General features: G+C 41.2%; 1 long non-coding RNA gene across 15 annotated transcripts; it reads right to left on the reverse strand.

The window, feature by feature from the left end:
• Window positions 1-1,745: 1,745 nt before the first annotated feature.
• Window positions 1,746-23,091, reverse strand: LOC127303111 (uncharacterized). 15 transcript variants are annotated; one of them, XR_007853268.2, is made up of 7 exons: window positions 22,659-22,996; window positions 22,286-22,353; window positions 20,777-22,213; window positions 20,624-20,701; window positions 20,042-20,133; window positions 18,984-19,055; window positions 1,746-2,114 (listed from the first exon to the last, which is right to left on the reverse strand). It is a non-coding gene; the product is annotated as an uncharacterized lncRNA (long non-coding RNA). The 15 variants fall into 15 exon arrangements; XR_007853262.2 differs by having other exon boundaries at window positions 18,984-19,719; window positions 20,624-22,213; window positions 22,659-23,091; XR_007853267.2 differs by lacking the exon at window positions 20,624-20,701 and having other exon boundaries at window positions 18,984-19,719; window positions 21,609-22,213; window positions 22,659-23,003.

Genomic DNA, 23,091 nt, shown 5'->3' on the forward strand with positions numbered 1-23,091 from the left:
TGATAAAAACACCCACACAGTACAAAATTCACTCTCGATAAGATAATGCACTGTGTAGTTTATATCTATTGCATTCTCTAAAAGGTGTCGCATATAAGAAAATGAATGCTCTACTATTTTATATGCACTGATATAAGGACGGTTGGCCTTTGAAAACAGTTGGGAGTTAATGATACAGCTTATGATAAAAGTTGGAGATCAATTATGTTTGAGCTACTAAGTACTAATCAGTACATTATTTGTAGCTATTTTTTATAAAGAATATTTTAGTACTTACGAGGTTTAGGTATTACATCCGGTATCTCCATAGTTAGGATGCACACAACCGTTCCAGTTTCAAAGTGCGAAAATAGAAACAAGGTATGATAAATGAAATCAACATGAAGATGGATTTCTGAGATTATGCTTTCTGAGAAGATGGTTTTTGGTGCTGATACAAGCAACAAATTGCTTTAGTAGGACTTTTCTTTTATTAATTCTTCTTTTTTTTTGGTTGTGTGTATCCATATTGTAATTTGGGCACTGTGTTGTTACACGGGTGGATGTAATTGGTATCTTCTTGATATTAATATATACTATTTTAAAAAAAAAAATAAACCTATAATCCATGTCATTTAGCCAAATGGCCGAAAATATTGGCAACACTCTCACCCTAAAGCGGACCAGTTGGTCCGTTTACGTCAGGCCAAGATACCCCAAGGCGTTAGTGGCAAACCACTCAAAGGTTGGACCACTAATCCTGGGATGCAAGGATTCTTAGTTACGACGATACTACAATACAACTATTTTTTTCTTCAAAAATGTGAATGCAAGGATATGAGAGTATATAGTTATTAACTAATAGAAAAATATAACGAGAATTTTAGTAATAATAATGAGATGACCCACCTAAATTTGAAAAATACACTGCAAATACAATTCTAGTTTTCCCGGCCACCAACATAGGATCAACCATATTTGTGCACAATACTACTATATCCTTCCGGATATCTTGAGAAAATATGGTTAAACTCTCTTAGTGTGTCCACTATACTTTTACCCACTATATCTTGAAGGTATCTGAATTATTTATTCATTTTTTTAAAATAGAAAAATAGAGGGTAAGTACATTGGTACGGGTTACGTGTCCGAGGCTATCCAGAGAAATGCTGAGACGTCAGCGACGAGGCCAGCAGAAACTACAGACGGCTGAAGTTTGAATGTAGATGTGGCTTTCAATGCCGCTGATCAGTTAGAGTACTCATATTGGGAGCAACTAAGGTAGTAATATAGAACTACATGTATTACCAACTAGGTAAATTAATGACATGGTATGATATTAAATGAAGAAAGAGATGGTTGTGGTAACTAATTATGTTACCATAACATCACACTTTTCAAGATAGAATGAGTCTACAAACTAATTAATACACTCATGCATGCATGATACTACATCTAAGTTACTATACATTATGAAGGTAGTAACATAGACTAGTGTCATATGCATGACACTACTATATATTACTCTCCGATGTGATTAGTCTTAGCCGCTGCGGGTGCGATCATCGGAGACCACCTTGGTGATTTTATGGGAGCCTCAAAGCCTTTACATACCTCATGTGTCAACTGATGTGTCTGCAGAAGCAATGGCTATGTGACTTTGGCTTGAATTGACTAATTCATTAGGACTAGATTTAGATGTGCGCCTTGGCGCACGACCCCGTGAAATTCTAGCTGATTTACACATTGTATAACAACAATAAAAATTAGGTGAAAAATGCTAATATACGTAAATTTGATACCCAGTTCAAAGTCATTATCTCGTGAAGTTGAACACTGACTAAGCATTGGGCGGTATAGTGGAACCAAATGCATACACGGGTAAGGTTTGCATGACAGAAATCACAATCTAATTCTCACAAGTACAAAATGCAATAAGTTCATAACTGCCTATTAGATAGCACTTTGCTAGGTGACTAAGCTACAACCATGAACCGATGGTCCATAGGAATGAGAAAATTCTGGGAAGAGGCCTTTGCTGGGAAAAGCCATGCACCATTTGTTTTTCTTCAGAAAAGGGCTCTGTCTAAAGATGCAAATCTGAAGGGAACACAACTGATCACATGAAGCCATAGCTGCAAGGCATGAAGGTATGCAATTAGAGTGAGCACATATTAAATTGAGAGGCCTATGAATTTTATTTAGGCAATAAAAAAATCGTAAGACGATGTAGGATAACGTTGCATAGAAAACAAAAATTTTCCTACCGCGAACACGCAATCCAAGCCAAGATGCAATCTAGAAGACGGTAGCAACGAGGGGGTATCGAGTCTCACCCTTGAAGAGATTCCAAAGCCTACAAGAGGAGGCTCTTGTTGCTGCGGTAGACGTTCACTTGCCGCTTGCAAAAGCGCGTAGAAGATCTTGATCACGATCGGTTCCGGCGCCACGAACGGGCAGCACCTCCGTACTCGGTCACACGTTCGGTTGTTGATGAAGACGACGTCCACCTCCCCGTTCCAGCGGGCAGCGGAAGTAGTAGCTCCTCTTGAATCCGACAGCACGACGGCGTGGTGTCGGTGGCGGTGAAAAAGTCCGGCGGAGCTTCGCTAAGCTATGCGGGCAATATGGAGGAGAGGAGCTTGGCTAGGGTTTGGGAGGGGTGGCCGGCCACTCTATGGGGGGCGGCCAGCTTGTGGTCTTGGGGTGGCCGGCCCCCTCCCTTGGCCCCTCATTATATAGGTGGATCCCAAGTGTTGGTGTCCAAGTCTTCGAATAAGACCCGAAACCAAAACCTTCCATAAGAGGGGAAACCTAGCCCAACTAGGACTCCCACCCAAAGGGTGGGATTTCCACCTCCCATGTGGGGGGTGGCCGGCCCCCTATGGTGGAGTCCACTTGGGACTCCACCCCATCTAGGGCTGGCCGGCCATGGTGGTGGAGTCCCATGTGGACTCCACCTTCCTTGGTGGTTTCTTCCGGACTTTTCTAGAACCTTCTAGAACCTTCCATAGAACCTTCCGCGACATTTTATTTCACATAAAATGACATCCTATATATGAATCTTATTCTCCGGATCATTCCGGAACTCCTCGTGGTGTCCGGGATCTCATCCGGGACTCCGAACAAATATTCGAACTCCATTCCATATTTCAAGTGCTACCATTTCAACATCCAACTTTAAGTGTGTCACCCTACGGTTCGAGAACTATGCGGACATGGTTGAGTACTCACTCCGACCAATAACCAATAGCGGGATCTGGAGATCCACAATGGCTCCCACATATTCAACGATGACTTTAGTGATCGAATGAACCATTCACATATATTACCAATTCCCTTTGTCTCGCGATATATTACTTGTCCGAGGTTTGATCTTCGGTATCACTCTATACCTTGTTCAACCTCGTCTCCTGACAAGTACTCTTTACTCGTACCGTGGTATGTGGTCTCTTATGAACTCATTCATATGCTTGCAAGACATTAGACGACATTCCACCGAGAGGGCCCAGAGTATATCTATCCATCATCGGGATGGACAAATCCCACTGTTGATCCATATGCCTCAACTCATACTTTCCGGATACTTAATCCCACCTTTATAGCCACCCATTTACGCAGTGGTGTTTGGTGTAATCAAAGTACCTTTCCGGTATAAGTGATTTACATGATCTCATGGTCATAAGGACTAGGTAACTATGTTTCGAAAGCTTATAGCAAATAACTTAATGACGAGATCTTATGCTACGCTTAATTGGGTGTGTCCATTATATCATTCACACAATGACATAACCTTGTTATTAATAACATCCAATGTTCATGATTATGAAACTAATCATCCATTAATCAACAAGCTAGTTTAAGAGGCATATGATGACCCACAAGTATAGGGGATCGCGATAGTCTTCGAGGGTAGTATAACCCAAATTTATTGATTCGACACAAGGGGAGGTAAAGAATACTTATAAGCCTTAACAACTGAGTTGTCAATTCAGCTGCACCTGGAAAAGCACTAGTAACAGGGGTGATGTGAAAGTAGCAGTAATATGAGAGCAGTAGTAATAGTAACACAGCAGCAGTAATAGTAAATACGAGAGGTAATATGATGACATGTAGAACAAGTATTTGATGATGAAATATGGACCGGGGTTCCCAGCGATCTACACTAGTGGTAACTCTCCAATAAGTGACAAGTGTTGGGTGAACAAATTACAGTTGGGCAATTGATAGGAATCAAAGCATTAAGATAGAACATCAGGCTTATTAATTATGTAGGCATGTTTTCCATATATAGTCGTACGTGCTCGCAATGAGAAACTTGCACAACATCTTTTGTCCTACCAGCCGGTGGCAGCCGGGCCTCAAGGGAAACTACTGGATATTAAGGTACTCCTTTTAATAGAGTACCGGAGCAAAGCATTAACACACCGTGAAAACATGTGATCCTCACATCACTACCATCCCCTCCGGTTGTCCCGATTTCTGTCACTTCGGGGCCATTGGTTCCGGACAGTGACATGTGCATACAACTTGTAGATACAATCTAAGCAACAATATAGAGCTTAAATCTAAGATCATGCCACTCGGGCCCTAGTGACAAGCATTAAGAATAACAAGATTGCAGCAACAATAACTTCACAAACTTTATAGATAGACTAATCATAATGTATCATCCATCGGATCCCAACAAACACAACACCGATTACATCAGATGAATCTCAATCATGTAAGGCAGCTCATGAGACCATTGTATTGAAGTACATGGGGGAGAGTATACCGACATAGCTATCGCTAGAACCCGTAGTCCATGGGGGAACTACTCACGGAGCATGGCGGAGGCGGTGGCGTTGATGGAGATGGCTTCCGGGGCACTTCCCGTTCCGGCAGGTGCCGAACAGAGTTCTGTCCCCGAATTGGAGTTTCGCGATGGCGGCGGCGCCCGGAGTCTTTACGGAGTTTCGTCAATTGGCACGGTGTTTTTAGGTCGAAAAGGGATTTTATAGGCGAAGAGGCGGCGCAGGGGGTCGACAGGGTGGCCTCACCCTAGGCCGGCGCGGCCAGGGCCTCGGCCCGCGCGGCTAGGTGGTGTGGGGCCCCCTGGCTCTCCTCTCCGACTCTTCTTCGGTGTTCGGAGCCTTCCGGGAAAAATAGGAGGTTTGGCGTTGATTTCGTCCAATTCCGAGAATATTGCCCGAACAGCCTTTACGGAACCAAAAACAGAGAAACAGAACCTGCACCGTGTGGCATCTCGTTAATAGGTTAGTTCCGGAAAACGCATAAAAACATCATAAAGTGCAAGCAAAACATGTAAGTATTGTCATAAAACAAGCATGGAACGACGTAAATTATGGATACGTCGGGGACGTATCAGCATCCCCAAGCTTAGTTCTGCTCGTCCCAGCAGTAAACGATAAAAAGAATAATTTCTGTAGTGACATGCTACTTACATAACCTTGATCATACTATTACAAAGCATATGAAATGAATGAAGTGACTCAAGGCAATGATCTATAGTTGCTAACAAGTAGATAACATATAGCAAAACTTTTCATGGAGAGTACTTTCAAGACAAGCATCAAAAGATTGCACAAGAGTTAACTCATAAAGCAATAGATTCAAAGTAAAGGCATCGAAGCAACACAAAGGAAGATATAAGTTTCAGCGGTTGCTTTCAACTTTCAACATGCACATCTCATGGATAATTGTCAACACAAAGTAATATGATGAATGCAAATATGCAAGTATGTAAGAATCAATGCACAGTTGACACAAGTGTTTGCTTCTAAGATGGAAGGAAGTAGGTATACTGACTCAACATAAAGTAAAAGAATGGTCCTTCAAAGAGGAAAGCATCGATTGCTATATTTGTGCTAGAGCTTTGGTTTTGAAAACATACAGAGAGCATAAAAAGTAAAATTTTGAGAGGTGTTTGTTGTTGTCAACGAATGGTAATGGGTACACTAACTACCTCGCCAACCGGACTTTTAAGAGCGGCTCCCATTTTATTTTATTTTTGGGTGGCACTCCTTCCAACCTTTCTTTCTCAAACCATGGCTAACCGAATCCTCGGGTGCCTGCCAACAATCTCATACCATGAAGGAGTGCCTTTTTATTTTAGTTTTATTATGATGATGACACTCCCCCCAACCTTTGCTTACACAAGCCATGGCTAACCGAATCCTTCGGGTGCCGTCCAACAATCACAAACCATGGAGGAGTGTCTATTTTTGTTAATTAATTTGGGACTGGGAATCCCATTGCCAGCTCTTTTTGCAAAATTATTGGATAAGCGGGTGAAGCCACTAGTCCATATGAGAGTCCGTCAAAAGTAAATGACAAGGTTGAAAGCTAAACACCACATACTTCCTCATGAGCTATAAAACATTGACACAAATCAGAGGTGATAAATTTTGAATTGTTTAAAGGTAGCACTCAAGCAATTTACTTTGGAATGGCAGGAAATACCACATAGTAGGTAGGTATAGTGGACACAATTGGCATAGTGGTTGGCTCAAGGATTTTGGATGCATGAGAAGTATTCCCTCTCAATACAAGGTTTAGGCTAGCAAGGTTGTTTGAAGCAAACACAAGTATGAACCGGTACAGCAAAACTTACATAAGAACATATCGCAAGCATTATAATACTCTACACTGTCTTCCTTGTTGCTCAAACACTTTTACCAGAAAATATCTAGACCTTAAGAGAGATCAATTATGCAAACCAATTTTAACAAGCTTTACGGTAGTTCTCCACTAATAGGTTTAAACTACATGCAAAAACTTATGATCTACTTGAGAGCTCAAAACAATTGCCAAGTGTCAAATTATCCAAGACATTTGAGGCATTTTCTTTTTCCAACCAAACAATAAGTATTGTAGCTTTCAACTTTTATCATTGAACATTAAAAGTAAAACGAAGAACAAGTGTTCATATGAAAAAGTGGAGCGTGTCTCTCTCCCAAACAAGGATTGCTAGGATCCGATCTTATTCAAACAAAACAAAAATAAAACATACAGACGCTCCAAGTGAAACACATATGATGTGACTGAATAAAAATATAGTTTCAGGGGAGGAACCTGATAAGTTGATGAAGAAGGGAATGCCTTGGGCATCCCCAAGCTTAGACGCTTGAGTCTTCTTGAAATATGCAGGGATGAACCACGGGGGCATCCCCAAGCTTAGACTTTTCACTCTTCTTGATCATATATCATCCTCCTCTCTTGACCCTTGAAAACTTCCTTCACACCAAACTTCTCATAAACTTCATTAGAGGGGTTAGTACTCAAAAAAAAATTGAATCCACCTTGATCCTGTAGTGGCACATTGCAAGAACTCAATAAAACATTAGCTACAGCCCTCTACGTCTAGAAAAGCTCGCTTAAAGTCCGCAAGAGACAATGCAAAAAACAGAGACAGAATCTGGCAAAACAGAACAGCCAGTAAAGACGAATTTTAATAAAATACTTCTCAAATCAGAAAACTCAAAACTAATGAAAGTTGCGTACATATCTGAGGAACACGCACGTAAATTGGCATATTTTTCTGATTTTTCTACAGGGAAAACAGCCCAGATTCGTGACAGATAGAAATCTGTTTCTGCGCAGAAATCCAAATCTAGTATCAACCTTCGATTAGAGGCTTCACTTGGCACAACAAAACACAAAACTAAGATACGGAGAGGTTGCTACAGTAGTAAACAACTTCCAAGACACAAATATAAAACAAAGTACTGTAGCAAAATAACACATGGGTTATCTCCCAAGAAGTTACTTTCTTTATAGCCATTAAGATGGGCTCAGCAGTTTTGATGATGCACTCGCAAGAAATAGTATTGGAAGCAAAAGAGAGCATCAAGAGGCAAATTCAAAACACATTTAAGCCTAACATGCTTCCTATGCAAAGGAATCTTGTAAATAAACAAGTTCATGAAAAGCAAAGTAACAAGCATAGGAAGATAAAACAAGTGTAACTTCAAAATTTTAAGCACATAGAGAGGTGTTTTAGTACCATGCAAATTTCTACAACCATATTTTCCTCTCTCATAATAATTTTCAGTAGCTTCATGAACAAACTCAACAATATAACTATCACATGCAGCATACTTTTCATGATTTCCAAACACATAATTTTTATCAAGTTCAAGAATAGTGGAATTAAAACTTTCAAACACACTTTTATCAATAATATAACGAGGTAAATGATCAATCTCAAGAGATATGGGACTCATAGAATAAGTCAAGAACTCTCCAATCCCATTTTCATTAGTAGTACAATTAATAGTATCAAGTAACATAGGACCATCATCTAGAGATTTATCATAAACATTTGCCAAGCAAAATTCTTTAGTACCATGCATTTCGACATCAGGCACAAACAAAGCATTATCATAAGATTTATCAAAGTAGCATGGATTATCATAGATAACAGTAGCATAATTATTCTCACAAGTATTACTCATAGGTACTATTTCAAGAGAATCCACAGGAACATAACATTCAACCTCTTCCGGTAAGCATGGAGGACAATCAAATAGTGTAAGGGATAAAGAGTTACTCTCATTAGAAGGTTGGCATGGGTAGCTAATCCATTCTTCCTCCTTTTGTTCGTCGCTCTCCTCTTCTTTTTCATCCAATGAGCTTTCTGGTTCATCAATTTCCTCCTCTTTTTCATCCAATGCACTTTCAGGTTCATCAGTTTCTTCTTCCACCGGTTCCTACAAATTGTGAGTGCATTCTTGTGCATTAATGTGTCTCTCTTTATAATCAATGATATAAGGATTATTACCAAAGCATTCTATGCAACAATTAAGGATAGAAGAGACATAATCTTTAAGGTCCTTACAAACAACACAAGTTTCATAATTCTCAACCATGAAGGATTCGATCTCAGAGGCTCCCATAAACACGACAAATTGTTCTACCTCTTCGAACCCATAATGAATATAGCAATTTCGATTATAGTTCTTAATTAAAAATTCCTCACTAAAGCCACATTGAAATTTAAGATGTTTAGTATCCTGTTGAGAGCAACAGTTTATATCATGGCGTTTAAGCAAGATTTTAGCAATTGTATTCACTTTTTCTATCATAGCACTCATTACTTCACCAGCTCTTGATTTCCTATAATTATTATAACATTCTATGAGCTCCAAGTAGGTTGTTGGTTCTCCCATAACAGCAGTTTTTAATTTTTTGGTTTTTCAAATTTTTATGGATTTTTGGGTATATGAGACAAATAAAACAAGACAAAAATAAACTAAGCAAAAGTAAACTACGCAAACTAATACTAGACAGAAATAAACTAAGCACAAATAAACTAGACAAAAGTAAACTAAGCAAAGCAAAAATAAAACAAATTAAAAACAGAGAGAGAGGTAGAGTGTACTCCCTGTGTGAACTTATGAGTAGAGCTATGCCCCGGCAACGGCGCCTTAAAAACAGTCTTGATGACCCACAAGTATAGGGGATTGCGATAGTCTTCGAGGGTAGTATAACCCAAATTTATTGATTCGACACAAGGGGAGGTAAAGAATACTTATAAGCCTTAACAACCGAGTTGTCAATTCAGCCGCACTGAAAAGCACTAGTAACAGGGGTGATGTGAAAGTAGCGATAATATGAGAGCAAAGTAGTAATAGTAACACAGCAGAAAGAATAGTAACACGAGGTAATATGATGACATGTAGAACAAGTATTTGATGATGAAATATGGACCGGGGTTCCCAGCGATCTACACTAGTGGTAACTCTCCAATAAGTGACAAGTGTTGGGTGAACAAATTACAGTTGGGCAATTGATAGGAATCAAAGCATTAAGATAGAACATCGAAGCTTATTAATTATGTAGGCATGTTTTCCGTATATAGTCGTACGTGCTCGCAATGAGAAACTTGCACAACATCTTTTGTCCTACCGGCCGGTGGCAGCCGGGCCTCAAGGGAAACTATCGGATATTAAGGTACTCCTTTTAATAGAGTACCGGAGCAAAGCATTAACACACCGTGAAAACATGTGATCCTCACATCACTACCATCCCCTCCGGTTGTCCCGATTTCTGTCACTTCGGGGCCATTGGTTCCGGACAGTGACATGTGCATACAACTTGTAGATACAATCTAAGCAACAATATAGAGCTTAAATCTAAGATCATGCCACTCGGGCCCTAGTGACAAGCATTAAGAATAACAAGATTGCAGCAACAATAACTTCACAAACTTTATAGATAGACTAATCATAATGTATCATCCATCGGATCCCAACAAACACAACACCGATTACATCAGATGAATCTCAATCATGTAAGGCAGCTCATGAGACCATTGTATTGAAGTACATGGGGGAGAGTATACCGACATAGCTACTGCTAGAACCCGTAGTCCATGGGGGAACTACTCACGGAGCATGGCGGAGGCGGTGGCGTTGATGGAGATGGCTTCCGGGGGCACTTCCCCGTTCCGGCAGGGTGCCGGAACAGAGTTCTGTCCCCCGAATTGGAGTTTCGCGATGGCGGCGGCGCCCCTGGAGTCTTTCTGGAGTTTCGTCAATTGGCACGGTGTTTTTAGGTCGAAAGGGATTTTATAGGCGAAGAGGCGGCGCAGGGGAGTCGACAGGGTGGCCTCACCCTAGGCCGGCGCGGCCAGGGCCTGGCCCGCGCGGCTAGGTGGTGTGGGGCCCCCCTGGCTCTCCTCCGACTCTTCTTCTGTGTTCTGGAGCCTTCCGGGAAAAATAGGAGGTTTGGCGTTGATTTCGTCCAATTCCGAGAATATTGCCCGAACAGCCTTTCTGGAACCAAAAACAAAGAAGAAACAGAACTGGCACTGTGGCATCTCGTTAATAGGTTAGTTCCGGAAAACGCATAAAAACATCATAAAGTGCAAGCAAAACATGTAAGTATTGTCATAAAACAAGCATGGAACGACAGAAATTATGGATACGTCGGGGACGTATCAGCATACTAGGGACTTCTTGTTTGTCTACATATCACACATGTACTAATGTTTCGGTTAATACAATTCTAGCATGATATATAAACATTTATCATAAACATAAAGATATAAATAATAACCACTTTATTATTGCCTCTAGGGCATATCTCCTTGACTTCCCACTTGCACTAGAGTCAATAATCTAGATTACATTGTAATATACCTAACACCCATGGCATTCTGGTGTTGGTCATGCTTTGCCCTAGGGAGAGCTTTAGTCAACGGATCCGCTACATTCAGATCGGTGTACTTTGCAAATCTTTACTTCTCCATCTTCGATGTACTCGCGAATCGAGTGGTAACGCAGCTTGATATGCTTCAGCCTCTTGTGTGACCTTGGCTCTTGTGCATTGGCGATGGCACCCATGTTATCACAGTAAATGATTAATGGGTCCAATGCACTAGGAACCACACTGAGCTCTACAATGAACCTCTTCATCCATACCGCTTCTGATGAAGCCTCTGAAGCCGCTATGTACTCTGATTCTGTTGAAGATTTTGCCACCGTGCACTGCTTCGAGCTTGCCCACCATCGCAAAGCACCATTCAATATAAACACGTACCTGCATTGTGACTTAGAGTCATCGGGATCGTTGTTCCAACTTGCATCGGTGTAACCATTTACAACGAGCTCTTGGTCACCTCCATAACAAAGAAACATATCCTTAGTTCTTTTCAAGTACTTCAGGATATTCTTGATCGCTGTCCAGTTGTTCCATTCCCGGATCACTTTGATATCTGCTAGTCAAACTAACGGCATGTGCTATATCCGGTCTAGTACATAGCATGGCATACATGATAGATCCTATCGCCGAGGCATAGGGGATGTTACTCATCCTTTCTCTTTCTTCTGCCGTAGCCGGTCCTTGAGTTTTACTCAATACCTTGCCTCGGTAACATAGGTAAGAACCCTTTCTTACTTTCGTCCATTCTAAACTTCTTTAGAATCTTGTCCAGATATGTACTCTGTGATAGCCCTATTAGGCGTCTTGATCTATCTCTATAAATCTTGATGCCTAATATATACGATGCTTCACCAAGGTCTTTCATTGAAAAACTATTATTCAAATAACCCTTAACATCGCTTAATAGTTCTATATCATTCCCGATCAATAATATGTCATCTACATATAATATCAGGAATGCTACAGAGCTCCCACTCACTTTCTTGTAAATACAGGCCTCTCCATGACACTGTATAAACCCGAAGTCTTTGATCACCTTATCAAAGCGTCGGTTCCAACTTCTTGATGCTTGCTTCACCATAGATTGAACGCTGAAGTTTGCATACTTTATCAGCATTTTTAGGATCGACAAAACCTTTGGGTTGTACCATATACAACTCTTCCTCAATGTCTCCATTAAGGAACGCCGTTTTGACATCCATCTGCCAAATCTCATAATCGAAAAATGCAGCTATTGCTAACAAAATCCTCACAGATTTTAGCTTCGCTACAGGTGAGAAAATCTCATCGTAGTCAACTCCTTGAATTTGTCGGAAACCCTTTGCGACAAGTCGAGCTTTATAGACAGTAATATTACCATCAGCATCTGTTTTTCTCTTGAAGATCCATTTATTCTCGACAGCCTTTCGGCTATCAGGTAAGTCTACCAAAGTCCATACTTTGTTATCATACATGGATCCCATTTCGGATTTCATGGCTTCTTGCCATTTGTTGGAATCTGGGCTCATCATCGCTTCTTCATACGTCGCAGGGTCCTCATCATTGTTATCCACAATCATGACATTTAGACAAGGATCATACCAATCAGGAGTAGCACGTTCCCTTGTCGATCCGCGAGGTTCAGGTAGTTTCCTCGTTCGAAGTTTCATGATCATTATCATTAGCTTCCTCTCGTTGCCGGTGTAGGCGGTGCAGTACAACTTCCGGCATCGCGCTACTCGATCAACGAGTATAGATTCATCAATCTCATCGAGTTCTACTTTTCTTCCAGTCACTTCTTTAGTGAGAAATTCTTTCTCAAGAAAGGTTCCGTTCTTAGCAACAAAGATTTTGCCTTCGGATCTGTGATAGAAAGTGTACCCTATAGTTTCCTTAGGATAACCTATGAAGACGCATTTCTCCACTTTGGGTTCTAGCTTGTCCGGTTGTAACTTCTTTACATAGGCTTCGCAACCCCAAACTTTCAGGAACGATGCCTTAGGTTTCTTATTAAACCATAATTCATACGGTGTCGTTTCTACGGATTTTGATGGTGCTCTATTTAAAGTGAATGCGGCTGTCTCTAATGCATAACTCCAAAATGATAACGGCAAATCAGTAAGAGACATCATACTACGAAGCATATCTAAGAGAGTTCGATTACGACGTTCGGACACACCGTTTCGTTGAGGTGTTCCCGGCGGTGTCAATTGTGAAAGTATTCCGCATTTCTTTAAATGCATGCCAAACTCATAACTCAGATATTCACCTCCACGATCAGATCGTAGAAATTTGATCTTCTTGTTACGTTGATTTTCTACTTCACTTTGAAATTCCTTAAACTTCTCGAAAGTTTCGGATTTATGTTTCATGAAATAGATATACCCATATCTACTCAGATCATCTGTGAAGGTTAGAACATAACGATAACCACCGCGCGATGCTACGCTCATTGGTCCACATACATCGGTATGTATGATTTCCAATAAGTCAGTAGCTCACTCCATCATACTAGAAAATGGAGTCTTTGTCATTTTTCCCATTAGACATGCTTCGCATCTATCAAGTGACTCAAAGTCAAGTGATTCAAGTAATCCATCAGTATGGAGTTTCTTCATGCGTTTCACTCCAATATGACCAAGACGACAGTGCCACATATAAGTAGAATTATCATCAAGTTTAATTCGCTTAGCATCAATGTTATGTATATGTGTATTACTACTATCGAGATCTAACAGAAATAAGCCATTCTTTTGTGGTGCTCGACCATAAAAGATATTATTCATAAAAATAGAACAACTATTATTCTCAGACTTGAATGAATAACCGTCTTGCATTAAACAAGATCCAGATATAATGTTCATGCTCAACGCGGGTACAAAATAACAATTATTTAGGCTTAAAACTAAACCCGAAGGTAGATGTAGAGGAAGTGTGCTGACAGCGATCACATCGACTTTGGATCCATTTCCAACGCGCATCGTCACTTCATCTTTCAGTAGTCTTCGTTTATTCTTTAGTTCTTGTTTCGAGTTACAGATATGAGCAACCGAACCAGTATCAAATACCCAGGTACTAGAACGAGAACCAGTGAGATAAACATCTATAACATGTATATCAGATATACCTTCTTTCTTCTTCTTGACAAGGCCGCTCTTTAGATCAGCCAGATACTTGGAGCAATTACGCTTCCAGTGTCCCTTCTCCTTGCAGTAATAGCACTCAGCATCAGGCTTAGGGCCGTTCTTAGGTTTCATAGGAGGCGTGGCAGCTTTCTTGCCACCCTTCTTGAATTTTCCCTTAGACTTGCCCTGTTTCTTGAAACTGGTGGTCTTGTTGACCATCAACACTTGGTGCTCTTTCTTGATCTCAATCTCAGCAGATTTTAGCATGCCAAAGAGTTCAGGCAACTCCTTGTTCATGTTCTGCATATTGTAGTTCATCACAAAGTTCTTGTAACTAGGTGGCAGTGATTGAAGGACACGATTAATCCCCAGTCTGTTAGGAATCACTATTCCCAAGTCACTGAGTTTCTTCGCATGCTCGGTCATGGCGAGCATGTGCTCACTAAAGGAGCTGCCTTCTTCCATCATGCAGCTGAAGAAGTGTTTCGATGCTTCATAGCATTCCACGGCCGCATGAGTTTCAAAGATAGCTTTCAGCTCATTGACCAACTCATGTGGATCGTGGTGCTCAAAACGTTTTTGAAGATCGGCTTCCAGACTGCATAAGATGGCACACTGAACTTGAGAGTACCGAGTTTTCTGAGTCGCGTAAACATTCTTTACTTCATCGGTTTTAGTTTCCGCAGGAGGGTCACCTAGCGGTGCATCAAGCACATATTGCAGATTTCCGCCAGAGAGGAAGATCCTCACATGACGGAACCAGTCGGTGAAGTTGCTACCGTTGCTCTTAAGTTTCTCTTTCTCTAGGAACTGATTAAAATTGATTGGGGACGCCATCTCTACAACATATATTTGCAATAGTTTAGACTAAGTTTATGACAAATTGAGTTCAAATTTTAATTCAACATAATTAAAAATCTAGGTGAACTCCCACTCAAAACAATATCCCTCACATTGTCTTAGTGATCACACGAACCAAATCCATCGCACCTAAGCCCGATCATCACGAGAAAAGGTGTGACTTCAATGGCGAACACTCAAAGTGTTCATCATATCAACCATATGATTCATGCTCTACCTTTCGGTATCACGTGTTCCGAGACCATGTCTGTACATGCTAGGCTCGTCAAGGCCACCTTAGTATCCGCATGTGCAAAACTGTCTTGCACCCGTTGTATTCACTTGTTGATTCTATCACACCCGATCATCACGAGATGCTTCGAAACGACAAGTCTTGGCAACGGTGCTACTAAGGATGAACACTTTATTATCTTGAGATTTTAGTGAGGGATCATCTTATAATGCTACCGTCGCGATCTAAGCAAAATAAGATGCATAAAAAGGATTAACATCACATGCAGTTCATATGTGATATGATATGGCCCTTTTGTCTTTGCGCCTTTGATCTTCATCTCCAAAGCTCGGACATGATCTCCATCATCTTCGGGCATGATCTCCATCATCGTCGGCGTAGCGTCAAGGTCAATGGCGCCGTCTTCATGATTGTCCTCCATGTAGCAACTATTACAACTACTTTGAAATACTACTCAACATGAAATTTAAAGACAACCATAAGGCTCCTGCCGGTTGCCACAATACAATAATGATCATCTCATACATATTCATCATCACATTATGGCCATATCACATCACCAAACCCTGCAAAAACAAGTTAGACGTCTCTAATTTGGTTTGCATATTTTACGTGGTTTAGGGTTTTCGAGAGAGATCTAATCTACCTACGAACATGAACCACAACGTTGATACTAATGTTTTCAATAGAAGAGTAAATTGAATCTTTACTATAGTAGGAGAGACAGACACCCGCAAAGCCTCTTATGCAATACAAGTTGCATGTCGAACGAGGAACAAGTCTCATGAACGCGGTCATGTAAAGTTAGTCCGAGCCGCTTCATCCCACTATGCCATAAAGATGCAAAGTACTCAAACTAAAGATAACAAGAGCATCAACGCCCACAAACCATTGTGTTCTACTCGTGCAACCATCTATGCATAGACACGGCTCTGATACCACTGTAGGATAACGTTGCATAGAAAACAAAAATTTTCCTACCGCGAACACGCAATCCAAGCCAAGATGCAATCTAGAAGACGGTAGCAACGAGGGGGTATCGAGTCTCACCCTTGAAGAGATTCCAAAGCCTACAAGAGGAGGCTCTTGTTGCTGCGGTAGACATTCACTTGCCGCTTGCAAAAGCGCGTAGAAGATCTTGATCACGATCGGTTCCGGCGCCACGAACGGGCAGCACCTCCGTACTCGGTCACACGTTCGGTTGTTGATGAAGACGACGTCCACCTCCCCGTTCCAGCGGGCAGCGGAAGTAGTAGCTCCTCTTGAATCCGACAGCACGACGGCGTGGTGTCGGTGGCGGTGAAAAAGTCCGGCGGAGCTTCGCTAAGCTATGCGGGCAATATGGAGGAGAGGAGCTTGGCTAGGGTTTGGGAGGGGTGGCCGGCCACTCTATGGGGGGCGGCCAGCTTGTGGTCTTGGGGTGGCCGGCCCCCTCCCTTGGCCCCTCATTATATAGGTGGATCCCAAGTGTTGGTGTCCAAGTCTTCGAATAAGACCCGAAACCAAAACCTTCCATAAGAGGGGAAACCTAGCCCAAATAGTACTCCCACCCAAAGGGTTGGATTACAACCTCCCATGAGGTGGGGTGGCCGGCCCCCTATGGTGGAGTCCACTTGGGACTCCACCCCATCTAGGGCTGGCCGGCCATGGTGGTGGAGTCCCATGTGGACTCCACCTTTCTTGGTGGTTTCTTCCGGACTTTTCTAGAACCTTCTAGAACCTTCCGTAGAACCTTCCGCGACATTTTATTTCACATAAAATGACATCCTATATATGAATCTTATTCTCCGGATCATTCCGGAACTCCTCGTGATGTCCGGGATCTCATCCGGGACTCCGAACAAATATTCGAACTCCATTCCATATTTCAAGTGCTACCATTTCAACATCCAACTTTAAGTGTGTCACCCTACGGTTCGAGAACTATGCGGACATGGTTGAGTACTCACTCCGACCAATAACCAATAGCGGGATCTGGAGATCCATAATGGCTCCCACATATTCAACGATGACTTTAGTGATCGAATGAACCATTCACATATATTACCAATTCCCTTTGTCTCGCGATATATTACTTGTCCGAGGTTTGATCTTCGGTATCACTCTATACCTTGTTCAACCTCGTCTCCTGACAAGTACTCTTTACTCGTACCGTGGTATGTGGTCTCTTATGAACTCATTCATATGCTTGCAAGACATTAGACGACATTCCACCGAGAGGGCCCAGAGTATATCTATCCGTCATCGGGATGGACAAATCCCACTGTTGATCCATATGCCTCAACTCATACTTTCCGGATACTTAATCCCACCTTTATAGCCACCCATTTACGCAGTGGTGTTTGGTGTAATCAAAGTACCTTTCCGGTATAAGTGATTTACATGATCTCATGGTCATAAGGACTAGGTAACTATGTTTCGAAAGCTTATAGCAAATAACTTAATGACGAGATCTTATGCTACGCTTAATTGGGTGTGTCCATTATATCATTCACACAATGACATAACCTTGTTATTAATAACATCCAATGTTCATGATTATGAAACTAATCATCCATTAATCAACAAGCTAGTTTAAGAGGCATACTAGGGACTTCTTGTTTGTCTACATATCACACATGTACTAATGTTTCGGTTAATACAATTCTAGCATGATATATAAACATTTATCATAAACATAAAGATATAAATAATAACCACTTTATTATTGCCTCTAGGGCATATCTCCTTCAGACGAAGCAGGTGAGTAAAAGTAGATAGAATCTTCGAGTAAGCCCAATGAAGTCCTTGCTGATCACAACACTCACAAATAAGAAAAAAAAAGTAAGATAACATGAAAAATCTCTAGAAAATAGGCACTGAAGCAATAAGAACATTTGATAAAATGTTCATGTAACCACATTATATGAACTTTTCGTATGATAGGATAGAATAGCAAGTAGGAAATGATTTATAGAAAATCATAAGGTGAGAATTAACCACAACAAATCAATACATGGAAGCTAAGTACTATACACAATATGAGAAACTGGAAACAATCTAACGTAACATAAATTGCGTGTCATACTCCTCAGCTGAAATGATGTACTTTAATGATGTTTCTTAAGCTAATCAATCATTAAAATGTTGTTTCTTTGTGGTCAATATTGAAGACCCATAATTATGGTTAAAGGGCAGTGCTTAGCATATCAGTATTTCCATGGTAGCGGGACAAGAGCATCATTGTCCAGGGAAGTCGCTTTATATTGAGCAAGGACATGGCAAGTATCCCATGCTTGGTATTCCTTGCTACATTGGGAGATACTTCTTTTCTAGTTGATTAACAATAGTAAGTATAATGAAAATATGACTCAGAATTCCTCAAAATGAATCGTATACAACAGAGGTTCAAAGTGGTGCATTGTTTATAGAAAAAAGAGAAACTAAATGAAAATTCCCACAATATTGTATATTCAAATGGGTAAACTATAATACCTGAACCGACACCAGCCTAAATATCTCATGTGAAGTTTTTATGAGACATTTATCTCTGTTCTACTTGGTCATGATCAGTGCAAAATTGATATTCACAATAAATATGATACCACGGATCTGAAGCCACCAACAAAGGTCATCACTACTGTAAGTTCTGAACATACCCATTCTCTCCATGACATCTCCATGACACCAATTAAGACAAGCTTCCTTAGTCTTTAATTCTAGGTATAACCCTGAAAGGAACAAAAAAACAATCGAGGGATTTAATAATTGGGCAGAAGGATCTAGGTAAACAAATGAGGAGCATCATAAAAAAATACTATGCAAAAGGCAAACGGAAATGCTGACATATAGCAAAGACCATCACTCTATTTGTTCTGACAAAAAATTAAGTAATCCACAGAACAGAACCTAGAGCGGCAATGTGTGTTGGATGGACCCGAGCACAAGTTGATACTACTAATGGTACTCGGTAAGTTATTTGGGTGTGAAGTGTGATATGAACTGTTTCAAGAGAGGGGAGATAAGAAAAACACATGTGAGAACCTCCAAACCAATAGATATATGCACTAAGGCTGTGTCAACACAGACTGTTGAGCATGCATAACCATCCTCTGTTCTGAATACAAAAGTTTCACTTTCTGCAAGCATAACCTAGACGATAAGAGGGGAGAATGGTGGAAATGAATAAAGGCTAGGCATAGAAAAAAGTTTCCAACTGCGGTACTTTCCTTTCTTTAAGTGACGTATAAATGACACCTCCTCTTCCACCTTTTTATCTATTCTAAATTAAATTCAGGCTATTAAATTCGTAGACATATGAAATTCCATAACAATGATAGGAAGCCCTATAAAACAAAGTTCAGTTCCTGCAACTGCTGTTGAGCTCTGCTTCTCCTGGACACCACCACACAGAGGTCAAGAGCTTGTAGAGGATGGGATGAGGGAAGGGCCTAACGGACTAACAATTCAAAGCCAATGTTACACTCGTCAGGCAAACTATTGACCATACCAGATGAACCTCTAACTATGCAGCAGATTAATATTAATAAATCTCCACATATATTTCAACTTTCATGTCAGCATATGCATTAGCAAATCTAAACTTGACCTGGCAACTTGTAGGAAACCCCGGTCTTCATTTCCTCAAAACATCAATATACATGGTAACATTACACTGAGATGATATGCACATGGACAGCAAGCATTGCATGAGTACCTTGTCATTTTCCAAATCCAAGGGTTGTAAGCTTCTCCATTAGTTGTTAGAGGGCATTAGCCATTAGGTGATCTTATCTCGCTTGTATGCTCCTGACACAAAATTTATAGATATGAGCACAATGCCGCGAGATATAATTTCTAAAATATTCATTAGAAAATAATCCAGCAAACAATATGGAAAAACAAATAAGGAAGATGACATTTGTTCCCAGTTGTATTATTAAGGGGATAATTTCCAAAATACAATTGCTCATTGAGTAGGTCATCGAGCCACAACGGCTGCTCCTCGATGACACTCAGACAATGTGCGCTAGTGGTGCCCATGGCTGTGGCCATGCCCGAAGCGGTAGACCGGGCCGCAACAGCGCCTGCTTCTGGAGCTTTAGATTCGCCATCATCATTTGCCCGATCAAACACAACAAATAGCACATCTGTCTAACCCAAGATTATAGCAAATTCAACACTAAACTACCACGAGGTTGCATCGAACCGAGGGGACCCAATTCATAGCTCAGCCCACAGATCTCAGTTCCTGACACGCACAAACATAGAATAGCATTTTACAAAAGAGCTTGCTCACCATGTCTCGCTACATGGACTGTCAAGCACCAATTCAAATCTACGCATCCAAGTTCCGCCTCATGCGATATCAACATCACTAAAATTAACTGACAACAGCTTAAACTACATGTAAATGATGTCATGTATAATCTTGGTAAAGAAATGAACATACCACATTTTTTCCACTCACCCCAGCCATGCAGTTTATTAGATACCAAGGTGCCATAATTTAATTATTCTAAATTGCTAGAAAAAACCAGTTTATAATCTAGCAACAACTGCCCTGGAATCTTGTAATATTTCGGCTTGAATCTTGTACCCTGGAAATTTGTTATACTCGTCAACAACATAGCTAGTCAATGCCCAGCAAGGGTATTAGTTTAGCTTAACCGTAGACTCCATTTTTACTACACCTATTGTTTAGAAGATCCTTCTCCTTCTCAAACCGCTGGAATTAAATTGACCAAGGTGAGCAGTAATACAATCAAAGATATGGCTGACCCAAAACAACTTTAAAGGATATAGATTTAGATGCCCAGCAAACCGCTAGTCAATGCCCAGCAAGGGTATTAGTTTAGCTTAACCGTAGACTCCATTTTTACTACACCTATTGTTTAGAAGATCCTTCTCCTTCTCAAACCGCTGGAATTAAATTGACCAAGGTGAGCAGTAATACAATCAAAGATATGGCTGACCCAAAACAACTTTAAAGGATATAGATTTAGATTATTTTTGGTCACAAATAACGCAAAGAAGCATGGCACCTATATGATTATTTTACTATGCAGTAGAAGTTTAAAAAAAATAGAAATACCAGCCAATGAAAATAAATGAGCTTTTCGTACCCAAAAGAACTTTAAAGGATATAGATTTAGATTATTTTTGGTCACAAATAACGTAAAGAAGCATGGCACCTATATGATTATTTTACTATGCAGTAGAAGTTTAAAAAAATTAGAAATACCAGCCAATGAAAATAAATGAGCTTTTTGTACCCAAGGTACCTCAATTGCAGCTATCTCCAGGGAGAGCCTGTTTTTTTCTTATTCAAAGAATTTTGAAGGCTAACAACTCAAGCCTGCACATGCATGTACTAAGATTAAATTTACCTCACAAGTCATAACTACATTTTCTTGGCATGGCAAGCAACCATAGTATTTCGTACTGAAAGTGAAGATTGCAAGAACCCTGGGAAGAGCATCGTAATTTTTATGACAGTCGAAGCTGCAATCGGCAATCATGAAAAAAAAATATCAGAGAAGTACAATAAAATCATGGAAACAAAATTTAGCTGCTTGTGTACTTAATTTCAGCTTGAAAATTTTCATTTGAAATCAATCACCACCATGAGTTCACGTCCAAAGCACTATAAAGGAATTCATTAGCAGCTTCTCCCATCGACGATTGTCTCAAAAAGCCTAGCATAAATAACGCATCTGTTTAGACAATAATAGCTTGCATAGAAAAGTCACAAAATCAAGAGGCAATATAGTGTACATGTAAGTCAGATAGTTTGAGCCAATTTTCAGAAAATAAAATTAATCGAGGGGAATGAATATCACATAGGTCAATCTTCCCCTCCATCCCGCTTTTGCTTTCATGAAATAACCTGTAGGCATAAATAAAACGAAATAAACAAACAAAGATAGAATTGGACAAATCTGTAGAAACAATTGCACACCTCTCTCTTCAAATAGTGTTTTCCAAGCGGAGATGGCCAATCACCAGCAAATCTTAAAATCCTCCTGTCTGACTCATGAGAAAACATTAAGACGTGAGAAATCTTCAAATGATAGGAGATGTGCAGGGCGTACGTCGACACACGGCGAGCGGCAGCTGTGCGAGCGGTGGTGGACTATGCTGCTCCTGCTAGTAGGAGATGTGCAAGGAGGATGAAGCTCAATAGCGGCAACACACTACAGGCGGCAGCTATATGCGAGCGGCGGCCTATCCTGCTCCGGCCGGCCACCAGCCGATCATCCAGCGGCCATCCAGCCAGCTGCGGCCCCTCTCCACGAGAGGAGACAAATCAAGAGAAAAAGAGGGGTTCGTACCTGAAATTGGCTTGGGAGTTGAGGTGCAGAGATGGGTCTAGAGGATGCCAATCTCGAGCCGCTCCTTGACGACGCCGCCTCCTCTCTCTCTCCGCATCAGCCTGGATCCTTGGTGATGCATCCTTCTCTCTCTCCTGCATCAGCCGCCGGCGCTGCTGCTACTCGCGAGAGAATGTGCAGGACCGGAGAGGAGACCGACGGCGGGGAGCGGGAGCGACGGCTGCGGGAGCGGGAGAGGCGGCGGCTGCTGGATTGGGGAGGATTGGGATAGGGCACGACGCGCCAACGCCGGGCCGGGTGGGCTTCATCGACCCATGGATAAAAAGCGGGTTCGCGCGAGGGCCTCGTCCTAGACTACTCCACCAGTGAAAAAATGGACGGACAAGATTGCCAGACGGGAAGATCCAACGGCTACGAGCAGCTAATCTCTGTG

This window comes from Lolium perenne, chromosome 1 (genome assembly GCF_019359855.2).
Source record: "Lolium perenne isolate Kyuss_39 chromosome 1, Kyuss_2.0, whole genome shotgun sequence".
NCBI classification, from domain to species: Eukaryota; Viridiplantae; Streptophyta; class Magnoliopsida; order Poales; family Poaceae; genus Lolium; species Lolium perenne.